Source organism: Pteropus medius, unplaced genomic scaffold, assembly GCF_902729225.1.
Source record: "Pteropus medius unplaced genomic scaffold, Ma_sr-lr_union100, whole genome shotgun sequence".
Taxonomy (NCBI): domain Eukaryota; kingdom Metazoa; phylum Chordata; class Mammalia; order Chiroptera; family Pteropodidae; genus Pteropus; species Pteropus medius.
Window position 1 is genome coordinate 322,901 of NW_024342538.1, and position 12,860 is coordinate 335,760.

At 33.0% G+C, this 12,860-nt stretch overlaps 1 pseudogene; it reads right to left on the reverse strand.

The window, feature by feature from the left end:
• Positions 1–11,897: 11,897 nt before the first annotated feature.
• Positions 11,898–12,016, reverse strand: LOC120605448 (uncharacterized; annotated as a pseudogene).
• Positions 12,017–12,860: the final 844 nt, after the last annotated feature.

Genomic DNA, 12,860 nt, shown 5'->3' on the forward strand with positions numbered 1-12,860 from the left:
TTTTTCAAAATATAAGTTGTGAGCTATTTTTGAGTTTTGAAATTAATGGACTTGAGTTATCTTATTTTGTAAAGGCATGAAAAAATATTCAAAGGAATAAGAGATTTTATTGTATATAGTAAAGGAGTTTCTATATATTATGTTTCAATTTGTAAATGCCTATATATATAAGTGTGTGTGTATGTGTTTATATTGGGTAAGAGATATGTCATGATAATATGATGGTTTATATTTTTTGTTGCTTTTAATCTTCCAAAAGAACTTTCTCATTGACACCTCATGGCAATCCTGTGATATAGAATTGACAATATTTTCTAAATCATAGGATTGTTGTGAGGATCATATGAGATTATTCATCTATTAATACTAACACGAATGATCAAAATTGTTCTAATTATTCTAATTATTATTTAATTTTATTTAACTTTATATTTTGAAAAGGTGAAAATAGTACAGAGTTCCCATGTATAGAGTTCATTCAGCTTCCCCTTACGATAACATCCTAAATAACCATGGCACATTATCAAGAGCAGAAAACTGACATTGGTAGAATACTATTAATTAAACTAGAGCTTTATTCAGATTTCATTAGTTATTACATGTCTCTCTCGCTCTTGCTCTCGCTCTATCTCTCTCTGTCTCTGTCTCTGTCTCTGTTCGTGTGTGTGTATAAGTTCTATGGAATGTTATCACATGTATGGATTTGTGTAACCACTGCCACAATAAAGATACATAACTGTTCCATCATCACAAAAGAACTGCATCATATACCTCTTTACAATCACACACTCCTCACCCACCTCCATTCCTAAACCCTGGGGGTCTGTTTTCCATCTCCATACTTTTTTCATTTAGATAATGTTTACAAATGGAATCACAAATATGTAATATTTTTAGGTTATGTTTTTTACCCAGTGTAATACCTCTGTATAATAATCTCTATGTAATAGTCTCTAACTTGCATGGGTATCAATCAAATCCATCCTTCAAGAATCTTAAAAATTGCCAACTAACAGGGTTCCCTACACCTTATCTTTGCTTCTATATTGTCAATAGTCAACATAGTATCCAGGATAATCCCTTTGAAACCGTATTGTATTAATCTTCTTCCCAAAAATTCTTCAATGGCTTTTCTTTTCACTCAAAATAAAGTCAAAATCCCACAAGGTCCTACAAAGATATATTTCATCTGATCTCCTGTTACCTATTGACCTAATCTTTTATTTCTCTCATTCTTTTTCAGCTGCACTGAACTCAGTTTTCCTAGAAGGTTCACATTGTCGGGCCTGTGCAATATTTTATCTGCCATGAAAGATCATCCCCCAGATATCTGTATTACTTTATTCCTTAACATTTCTATTTTTTACTGAAAGTTCAGCCTCACAATGAAGCTGACCCTGACCAGCCTATGTAATATTACAATCTATAGCCATATCCCTATTCTGCCACGATATTTTCATTTTCTGCAGCAGTCATCAAATTCTAATATATTAAACAATTTTCTTATTATTTATATTTATAGTTTATTTCCTTTCTTCTTCAATATAATGTAAGGTCCATGAGGACAGAAATATTTGAATGTTTTGTTCTCTGCTAAAATCCAAGTAATTCTAATGGTGTCAGACATATAATAAGTACTCAATAAATGTTAAGTGAGCTAATTAATTCTGATGTAAAATTTATGCATCTTACTTAGTACTTTCCCTGGACTTTTTTTTGATAAGTACTTTTTGTTGCTTTTTGTTGTCTTCCTATTTTCAATGGGTTCTTTTACTCATTTCTCTAGTTGACTAGTACTATTATAAAAAGGAACTGTTAACTTCATCTGTCTGTTTCTTCTAACTTTTTTTATGTGTTCAAAGCATTGCAAAATTAAAAGCAAGGCAGATTCCCCATCATTAAATTGAAAGTTCTATGCGTGTTTATTGAAATCAGTGGCAATGACCCCTCTTTCATTTCTGATATTGGCATTTTGTATCCTCTCTCTTTCTTCTTGGTTAGCACGGATGAAGTTTATCAATTTTACTGAACTTTTCAAAGAACCAGCTTTGGTTTCTTTGATTTTCTCTATTATTTTGTTATCTTCAATTTTATTGATTTCTATTTTAATTTTTATTATTCCTCCTTTATGCTTGCTTTAGTTTTAAATTGCTCTTCTTTTTCTAGTTCCATATGGTGTAAGCCTAAGTTATAGATTATAGATCTATGTTCTTTTCTAAAATATGCATTCAATGCTATAAATGTCCTAAGCACTGCTTTCGCTGATTTTCACAAATTTTGATAGGTTGTATTTTCATATTCATTTGTTTCAAAATATTTTAAAATTTCTCTTGAGGCTCTTTCTTTGGCCCATAAGCTATTTAGTAGTATGTTGTTTAATTTCCAAATATTTGGGACTTTTCCAATTATCATTCTGTTATCGATTTTTAGTTTAATTCTATTGTTGTCTGAGAATGTAATTTGCATAATTTATATTAAATTTAGCAAAGTGTGCTTGATGTCCCAGGATGTGATCTGTCTTGTTGAATGTTCTGTGTGAGCTTGAGAAGAACATGTCTTCTGCAGTCGCTGAGTAGAGTATTCGATAAATGTCAATTAGACCAGTTTGATTGATAGTACTCTTTAGGTCAACTATATTCTTACTGAAAGATGGGTGTTGAAGTATAATAGTTGATTTGTCTATTTCTCCTTGCAGTTCTGTCAGTTTTTGTCTTCCATGTGTTTCGATACTCGGTTGTTAAGATGCACACATATGAAATATTTTTATGCCTTCCTAGAGAATTGACCTTTTAATAAATATGTATGGATCCCCTTGATACCAGATAATTTTTCTTGTTGTGAAGTCAACATTATCTAAAATTAATAAAGCTATTCCCGCTTCCTCTTGCTTAATGTTAACATGGTACATTTTTCTCCATATATTTAACTTTTAACCTGCGTCTTCAGAGTACATTTCTTGTAGACATCACAGAGCTGGGTCTTGGTTACTCTCCCAACTTCCTGTCAGAGATATGAGAGAATTTTTCATGGCTCTTTAACATAAGGACCTTGTGAGATTCCTAGAAGTAAAACTCACAAATGTGGAAACCTCCCTAAGACTGTAGCTCCCAAGAGTTTCTAGTCTATACAGTGCCTCTGGTAATTTCTTCAAGTTACTATTTAAGTGTTCTTACAGCTTATGTTTTTACTGGCTTCTGATCCCAGTAAGCTGATCTCAGCTATTCATCCTTCTTTCCAGATTTTGGGTTAGCATTTTGCCCTGAAACTTCTACTGTCTGAAGGTTCCAAGAAAAGTTATTGTTTTTCAGGGTTTTTTTTTTTTTGGTCTGTATGGAATGGAGATTTTTAAGCTCTTTGAGGTTGAGCTGAAATAAAAAGTAGTCTTGTTTTTCAGCACTTTGAATATATGCTATGCTTGTGTGTGTGTGTGTGTGTGTGTGCGCGCGCCTGCGTGTGCGTGTGTGTATTTATTCTCTGAGCTTCTTGCATCTCTGGTCTGCTGTTCCTAATTTTGGAAAATCCCTGACCAGTGTTGCTTCAAATGTTTTTTTTTTTTCCTGTCCTTTTCTGACTCTTCTGGGAGTCCAATTTCACATGTGTAAAACTTATTTGATACTGTACCACATTTCTTGGCACATTCCAAATATCTTAGTTTCTAAATAACCAATGAATAAGACCAAATGTCAATTTTAGAAGAAGGTAGAAATTTGCAGAGTAATTCAATAGATTTAGGCTCAAAGAAATAAGACCAGAATTGGTGGAAAACTGGTGGGAGAGCACTCTTTAATAGGGGATATTGACTTGAACAAAGTTATAATTGTAAGGCATTTTTAGGGATCAGTGAATAGAGCAATCTTCATACAGCATTCATTTTAGAAACTAATAAGGCATATAACTTCTTTTTGCTGAGTTAATACCTACCAATCTTGCAAAACTCAGTTTAAATATCACATCTTTTAGGAAGCATTTTCTGACCTCTCCAAAATAGATTTAGTCTTCCTGCTTTATGCTTTCACAGTATATTGCACATATGTATATATGCAAGCATGCATGTATGTATCAGCTATATTAGTAGTAGCTGACATTTATTGAATGATTACTATATGCTGAGTATTGTGATAAGCACTTGAGAATGATCTCATTTAACTATATGTATAAGATTTGTATTTATACTAGACTGTATGCACCATAAACAGACATGACAGACACCATGTCTTTTTGTTCATCATTATATACCTAGTGCCTAGCATAGCATATTAGCTGTTTATTTTTTTTCATATTAGGTGTTTAATATAACTTTATTGACTAATTAAGTAAGCAAAGATGTTATTGTTACCTCTGTTGTTTACTCCTAACTAATGAAGATATTTTTCTTTCTAGTTCATTGGATTCATATGGTGAGATTGCTAAATTACTACTTTGGTCAATACATAAGGCTATAGCTTCTCAGCCTTTTGGCTAAGATCAAGTGTAATACATAAGGCTAGTAATTTGGATAGCCCCTAGAGTGCCCCTGTAGTACCTTGAATGATTTTGGAATTAAAACAGAGAGAAATAATCACTGACTGATTCTCTATACTCTGTTGGGGCCACATAATTATGTGTGAAGTAGCTGCCACCTTTAAATGATTTGAATTTTGATAAATGATTTTATTTGGGATTGTAAAGTTAATTTTACCATTCCTTATGGAAATTGATCTAAATGCATAGGGTTGTCAAATTTATTTTCCTGCATTCTGTTCATATATGTACGTAGTTTCTACTTGGTTGAAATAATCTTGGTATAATAATAAAAAGCTTCTGAATTCATTTAATAGCCATGTGTAAGAAATGACCATATTTCTCCTATCTGTCAACAAAATGTTTCAGTCTTATTTTTCCCAGCGACCTAGAAACACCCAAAACCTGTGAGAGTTACTCTGAATTTATTTTGCAAAAATCGATATCAGTTTTCCCCTGCCTATTTCTATAGGGAATATTTTCTCTTTGCCTTCCATCTATCTATGGTAGAAACTTTCGTCAGAGATAAATAATATGACAAGCTTTCCAGATTCATCTCCTAGAAAAGAAAGGGATTTTTCACACTGGTTCATTAAATTGAGATATTCTATCCTGAGGAAAGTCCCAAGCTAGCAGTTGCTAGCTGGTGTTCAAAATAGATAAAAATAGATTTAAATCATGTAGTATAATATTTTCAGAGAGATTTTTCTCAGCAATTAATCATTGAATAATAATTTGAGCTCAGTAAAGTACCAAATGATAGCTTACTTCCAAAAGATGAATGTAATGATTTATTACATTTGTTTAGCACCTTGTAAGTTTTAAAGATTTTCAAGTCTAATAGCACAATTGATCCTTATAATGATATAGGTACGGCGTGTGTACCTCGCATTGTATTGCCTTATATGTGTTCATTTCTTAACCCTTTCTCTTTTATTTCTACTCTAGAAGCTGGAAAGATGAATTCTTGGTTTTCCTTATGACATAGTTCTAGCCAAAAAGATGAAAGAAGGAAAAAGCTAAGTAGTGTTCTGAGAAATAATTTTGTTTACTGATAAAAAGAAGGAAAGCTGTAGTCAGTGCAGTCTCTTTCTCTCTCCCTATTTCGCTCTTCTACCTGTAACACACAGATGTGATGCCCGGAAGTTCAAAAGTCATCTTACAACCACATGGCAATGATGGTGAAACAAAGTTAGAAAGAGCCTGAATCCCTTAAGTCATCATTGAGCACCTGAAACAATGTCTGCAACTGTTGATTTTTGGATTTCTGCTATTGCGAGAGAAGGTAACTCCTATCTGGTTGAGCCACTGTTATTCAGGTATTCTGTTAGTCATTAAAACATTCCTAGCTAGTGGAATTGTTCATCACCATTTAACAGGTGAGGAAAATGAAACTTAAATGAGTTAAATGACAATCCCATAAACATAACAACAGCAGGGTAATGCTTCTTTAGATTTGTGTGGATTTTTATAGGCTAATACACTTAAAATATTTTAAATGAAATCTTAACCTAAGAAAACGAATATTGTTATGCTTTTAAAAATAGAGCAAATTTAGTAAAAGCTGTTACTCCTAGACTACAGCACATTGCCATTCTCTGCAGCCCGCTCTGAGGTCCATATTTTTTTTAAATCAAATGAGGATAATAATCATTCAGAAAATATGGGCGCACTTCCCCTTATTTAGGGCCTTAGGTTAATTATGAGAAGAAATACCACATATTATTCCTAGCTTCACCAATAATGTGCCTATGGATTTATTTTGTTTTGGCTATTAGAAATGATACTGCTATGGAGATTCTTTTCAATGTTTTCTGGTGTGTATATATATGACATGCACTTTTCTATGGTATTTACTCAAGAATGGAACTGCTGGGCTACAGAGTAAGTACATTTTCAATTTTACTAGATAATTCCCAACTGTTTTCCAAAGTGGTTGTATTAATTGCGCAATCCTACCAGTAGAGTATTATCACCACTGGATATTATGAGATTGGAAAATTTTATCAGTCTGGAATGTGGATAATGATCTCAGACTATAGTTTTAATTTATATTTTCCTGATTACTAATTACTAATAAAGCTGAGCACTAATTCATATGATGTTTGGACATGTGGAATTTCTCTATTTTTCAAGGAACCGTTCAAATATTTTGTCCATTTTTCTATAGTGGTGTTATCTTTTTCTTATTGATTTGTAAGATGTATGTGTGTGTGTGTGTGTGTGTGTGTGTGCACCTATATAGAGATTTGATTCTCATTATTCATAGTAATGTTTTATAAAGCCACTATGAACACTGAATTAGCAAATGCTGAACTATACTCTTCGGAAAAACACAGGATTAGGCTCCTTTCAGTCTCTGGTCACATTTTCATCAACTGAGACTCTATTTGTGTTATATAGGTTCATTTACTGTTTGTCATTGTGTCTTGCCACCATTGGAAATCTGCTCCTCCTGTTTCTTTTTACCCGCATAACACTTTGCAGATATTTTTAAAATTCTTCCCCAGCCTCCTGACCTGCAGAACCTGCAAGTTTAATGTTTTTTCACACCATATCGTCTTTTGAAATGTGCAAGCCAGCCAGCCAGCATTACTTGAAAAGAGTTTAACATTTTCGTGACCTTGGGTAATGTGCCTGGAAATTTCCTTGGCTTAGCCTCACAACGATGCTGTCCAGCATCCTTTTATTAATTAGTTATCTCATGAATCCACAAATTTAGCCACTTTTCCACCTTTTGCATGGCTTCATCACACAATATAGCTGTTACTTTAGCACTTTCCAGAGCAGCCTCATGTAAAGATTGACAAATTTCCTCTTCTTATTTCTGAATATAGCTTATTTTTGATTTATTAACATTGAACTCATGGCCAACAGCACGATAACTCATGCCTGAACAAAGCTTATTAACACTCATGTTTGCTCTATAAGACACATCACAGCCTTCTTAGGAACACTACACAGCACTTCAACAGTATGCTCGGGGGACATTTTAAACAGCAAAATCATCAAAAACAAGCGAAAAATGTGGCACAAAATAGACCTCCAAAAGAGCATTTGTTTATAGTACGAGAGCTGAAACAGAAAGGCAGAGCTGGCAGTGTATGTGTTGGATAACTCCAGTTCACTGCTCTCCACATGATCATAAATGACCACAAAAACACGGCAAGTATTTAGTTGGGGATTACAAATAAATTTTAGTTAGCAAATGAATTCATAAATACAAATCTGTAAATAATGAAGAAAGACTGTGTATACTGATGTATGTGCATGTGGTGAAATCAGTATTAGTTTTTTTCTTTTATTTTTTCTCTGCAGATTCCTAATTGTCTTAGCACCCTTTAAGAACAAAATTGAATTTTCCCCACTTCTCTACAATGCTACTTTTGTCATAAATCAAACACTCGTTTATGCAAGCCTCCATGTACTATTGTGATATATAATAAGAAATATATATTTAGTCTTCATCCCAAAGATGGGATTGGGAGAACTTCCTGGTCAGTGAACACATGGAGATAAGGGGAGAATGATGTGCTCAGGGAAGGCATGGAAGCTCCATGCCCTTTCCCCATTGTTGCCCTATACATTTCTTCCATGTGGCTATTCCTGAGTTCTACCTTTTTATAATCAACTAGTGATCTAGCAAGTAAAATGTTTCTCTGAGTTCTGTGATCCTCTCTAGCAAATTAATTGAACCTGAGGAGAAGGTCATAGGAAACTTTGATTTATAGCTAGTTGGTCAGAAGTATAGGTGATAACATGGGCTTGCAAAGGGCATTTGAAGTGAGGGGGGTGCAGTCTTCTATAACTAAGCCCTTAACCTGTGGGATCTGAGGCTATCTCTGGGTAGATAGTGTCATAATTGAATTGAATTCTCAGACACCCTGCTTGTTGGCATGGCAACTGCCCCCCCACATTGAAAATTGGTGACCTATGAACATATACAATATTTCTGCCATCTCTCTTTTGTGCTGTCTACTTTAATGTCCTTACATCAATATCACACTGCCTTAATTGCTATAATTTTATAATTATTTTTGATATCTGATAGCCCAAATCCTGACACATTGGACATCTTTAAAAATGCCTCAATCATTTTTGCTACTTTGCATTCCTATATACATTTTAGATTCATTTTGTCAGTTGCCACAAAAATATCTAGAAATGGATAGATTGGGTTTGCATTCAATTCATAGAATAACTAGGGGCAATTGACATTTTAAAATATTAAGTTTTTCAAATTATAAATATGGCATAGTTAACATTAATTTAGGTCTTCTTTAATTTCTCTCAGTTATGTTTTATAGTGTTCTACACAGAGGTCTTTACATATTTAGTTAGGTTTAATACTAGATAATTGATATTTTATGGCTCTGTAGATACTATCTTTTTAAATGGCACTTTCTCTTTGTTAATGGTACATAGAAACACCATTCTCTTTTATGATTTTTATTATGAAGAACTTGTTAAACTTACTTATTAATTCTAATAATTTATCTCTATATACTTTATTTTTATATAAATAATCATGTAATATGTATAATGTCATCTTTTTCCTCCATTTCTAATGAATGTAACTTTTCCATGGTGTCTATGACCTCGATAAAATGTTAAACTAAAATTGTGGTAGTGGTCATCCTTGGGTTGTTTTAGACTTAGTGAAAATTGCTCAGTGTTTCACCACTGAGTATTTTTTGTAGCTGTCGTTTTTCAAGTTAAGGAAGTTCTCTTATAGGAATTTAGCTAAGTGTTTTTATAATGAATGTATTGTTAATTTTGTCAAATGATTTCACTCTATTTTGACAATCATATAATATTCCTCTTTTAATATGGGAATGTAGTACATTATATTAATTAAAATTTTCAAGTAAGACAAAACCAGCATTTCTGAAACTAGTCCACAACCTAATGATTATTATCCTTTTTCATTACTGATATATTGTGAGGATTTTCCATGGATACTTTTGAATGAGAGTCACATGTATTTTTCTTTCTTATACAACTCTTGTTAGAGTTTGTTAATGAGGGCTTGTTAGACTCATAGAATGAGTTGTAAATTGTACCCATTATTGGGAATAATTTTTTGTGTCATGCTGAAATTATTGCATTCTTGAATGTTTGGTAAAACTAACAGTTGAGCTCTTTGTACCTGTAGCCTTCAATGTAAGAAAATTTCCACGACTAATGGAAATACTTTAATAATGATAGAACTATTCAGTTTTAAATTCCTTCTGAGTCATTTTTGGTAAATTATATTCTAGAAATTTATAAGTTGTATCTAAATATTTAATACATTGACATAAAATTGTTCATGATATTCTTATAATTTTATTGTCTGAAAGATCTATGACAATGCTCTGTTGTTCATTCTTAATGTGCTTTTGCAGACATTTACTGAATTTTTAGAAAAAAATTATATTTTTAGAACAGTTTCAGTTACAGAAAAATTGCAAAGATAGTACAAAGTTTCTGTGTAGTCCACATCCAATTTCCCCCATTATTAATATATTATATTAATATGATAAATATGATAAAATATTGATATACTAGTATTAACTAAAGTCTACTTCATCAGATTTTCTTACTTTTCACATTATGTCTTTTTTCTGTTCTAAGATCTCACCTAGGATCCCACATTAAATTTAGTTATCATGTCTCCTGAGGTTCCTCTGGGCAATGACAATTTTTCAAACTTTTCTTATAGTTTTGATGTCAATGTTTGTAGGAGTATTGATCAAGTATATTACACAACAGTCTTAAATTGGCATTTGTCTGATGCTTTCTTATAATTAGACTGGGTTTGGAGTATGCACTATGAACATGACTTATTAATAGATATTGGATATTATCAGATGCTTTTTTTTATATCCATTTATTTTATCGCACGATTTTTTTTCTTTAGACTATTGATGTGTATTACATTGACTGATTTTTGAATGTTAAACCAGCCTTGCATATTTAGAATACGTCACTCTTCGTCATGGTGTATATTTTTTAGTACATGTGGGATTCAATTAGGCAATATTTTGTTGAAGATTTTTGAATCTATGTTCATGAGAGATTGCTCTGTAGTTCTTTCTTGTGATATCTACCTGGTTTTCATATGAGAGCAATGCTCACTTTATAAAATGAGTTAGAAAGTGTTCCCTCTGGTCCTATTTCCTAGAAAAGATTATAGACAATTGATATCATTTCTTCAGTAAATGTTTGGTAGAATTCATCAGTGAAATCATTTGAGCCTGGTCCTTCCTTTTCTGGAAGATTATAAATTTTTGATTTATTTTCTGTAATAGTTTTAGGCCCATGATGAAAATTACCTAATTGTCCTTGTATGAGTTTTTGTCCCAGACTTGAGCTATTTCCCAGACCCTGAACCACGTAAATGGAAGAGAGGTCATGACCCGTTGAGGAAGGACCTCAGTATACTACCAAATATTTATACTATTACTATTTCTCCCAGCCTTCTCCAAAGGAGCCTATTACCAGAATAACTAAAGTTTGAAAAGAAAGAAATAATCAAAACTTTGGAGACTACTGGTTACTGGCTCTGAACTGACACTGATTCCGGGAGACTTAAAATGTAACTGTGACCCTCTAGTCAGAATAGGGGCTTATAGAAGTCGAGTTCAAATGGAGTTTAGGCTCATGTTCATCTCACAGTGGGTCCAGTGGGTCTCTGTCCCCAGTCTATGGTTATTTCACCAGTTCCAGAATGCATAAATTGTAATAGACATACTCAGCATCTGACAGAATCCCCACATTGGTTCTCTGACCTATGGAGTGAGGGCTAATATGGTGGGAAAGGCCTTTCAAATTGCCTCTGTCTAGGAAAATCATAAATTAGAAGCAATACTGCATCCCTGGAGGGATTGCAGAGATTAGTACCATCATCAAGTACTTGAAAGATGCAGGGGTGATGGTTCCCACCACATTCCCATTCAACTTACCTATTTGGCCTGTGCAGAAGACAGATGGATCTTGAAGAATGTCAATGGACTATCATAAACTTAACCAGCTGGTGACTCCATTGGCAACTCTCTCTATATACAGATCCTATTGTTTCTGTTTCTGAGGAGCCCTGACAAATACATTTCTCTTTATCCCTGATAATTTTTCTTTTTCTGAAGTCAGCTTTGTTTGAAGTTAATATAGCAATATTAGCTTTGTTTAGATTGGTTTTAACATGTTATTTCATTGTAATTTCTTTGTTTTCAATCTAAGTCTCCATATTTAAAGTGAGTTTCTCATGCACAATGTACAGCTGTTTTTTTATCCACTTTGATAATTGTGTTTAATTGATATTTAGACCATTTCCATTTAAAATGATATCTATCTATCTATCTATTTATTTATTTATTTATTTATTTATTTATTTATTTAATTAATTATTTTTTTGATGCCTACAGCACCTGGTATTCCGAGGTGGTCTCCCATCCAAGTACTAACCAAGTCTGACTCTGCTTAGCGTCCGAGATGAGATGAGATCAGGCACGTTCAGGGTGGCATGACTGTAGACTAAAATGATTTTTATAAATATGTATTAATATTTACTTTGAAACAGTTTTCACTGCAATTATCCTTTGTTTTTGTCACCTTTTTTCTGAATTTTCTGGTTTTAAACTAGTATAATATATTATTCAATTTTCTCTCCTCTCTTAGCTTACCTATTATTCTTCTTTGTAAAATTTTTTAGTGGTTGCCCTAACATTTGCAATATATTTTTATAACCAGGCAAAGTCCTCCATCAAATAACAACACACCACTTCACTTGTAATATAGGTATTTTATAACAAAATATTTCCAATTTCTAGACTACATCAAACTAAAAAGTTATTGTACAGCAAAGGAAAATATCAACAAAACAAAAAGACAACTGACTGTTGGGAGAAGATATCCGCTAATGATACATGGGACAAGGGGTTAATATCCAAAATATATAAAGACCTCATACAACTCAACACCAAAAATAACCCAAATAATCCAATTAAAAAATGGGCAAAAGACCTGAACAGGTACTACTCCAAAGAGGAAATACAGATGGCCAATAGACATATGAAAAGATGCTCAAGGTCACTAAGCATCAAAGAAATGCAAATTAAAACCACAATGGAATATCACCTCACACCTGTCAGAATGGTTATCATCAATAAATCAAAAACAGTAAGTGTTGGCGAAGATTTGGAGAAAAGAGAACTCTCGTACGCTGTTGATGGGATTGCAAATTGGTACAGCCACTATGGAAAACACTATGGGGGTTTCTCAAAAAATTAAAAATGGATATAGCTTTTGACCCAGCAATTGCACTTCTGGGTATTTATCCAAAGAAAACCAAAACAATAATTCGTAAAGATCTATGCACT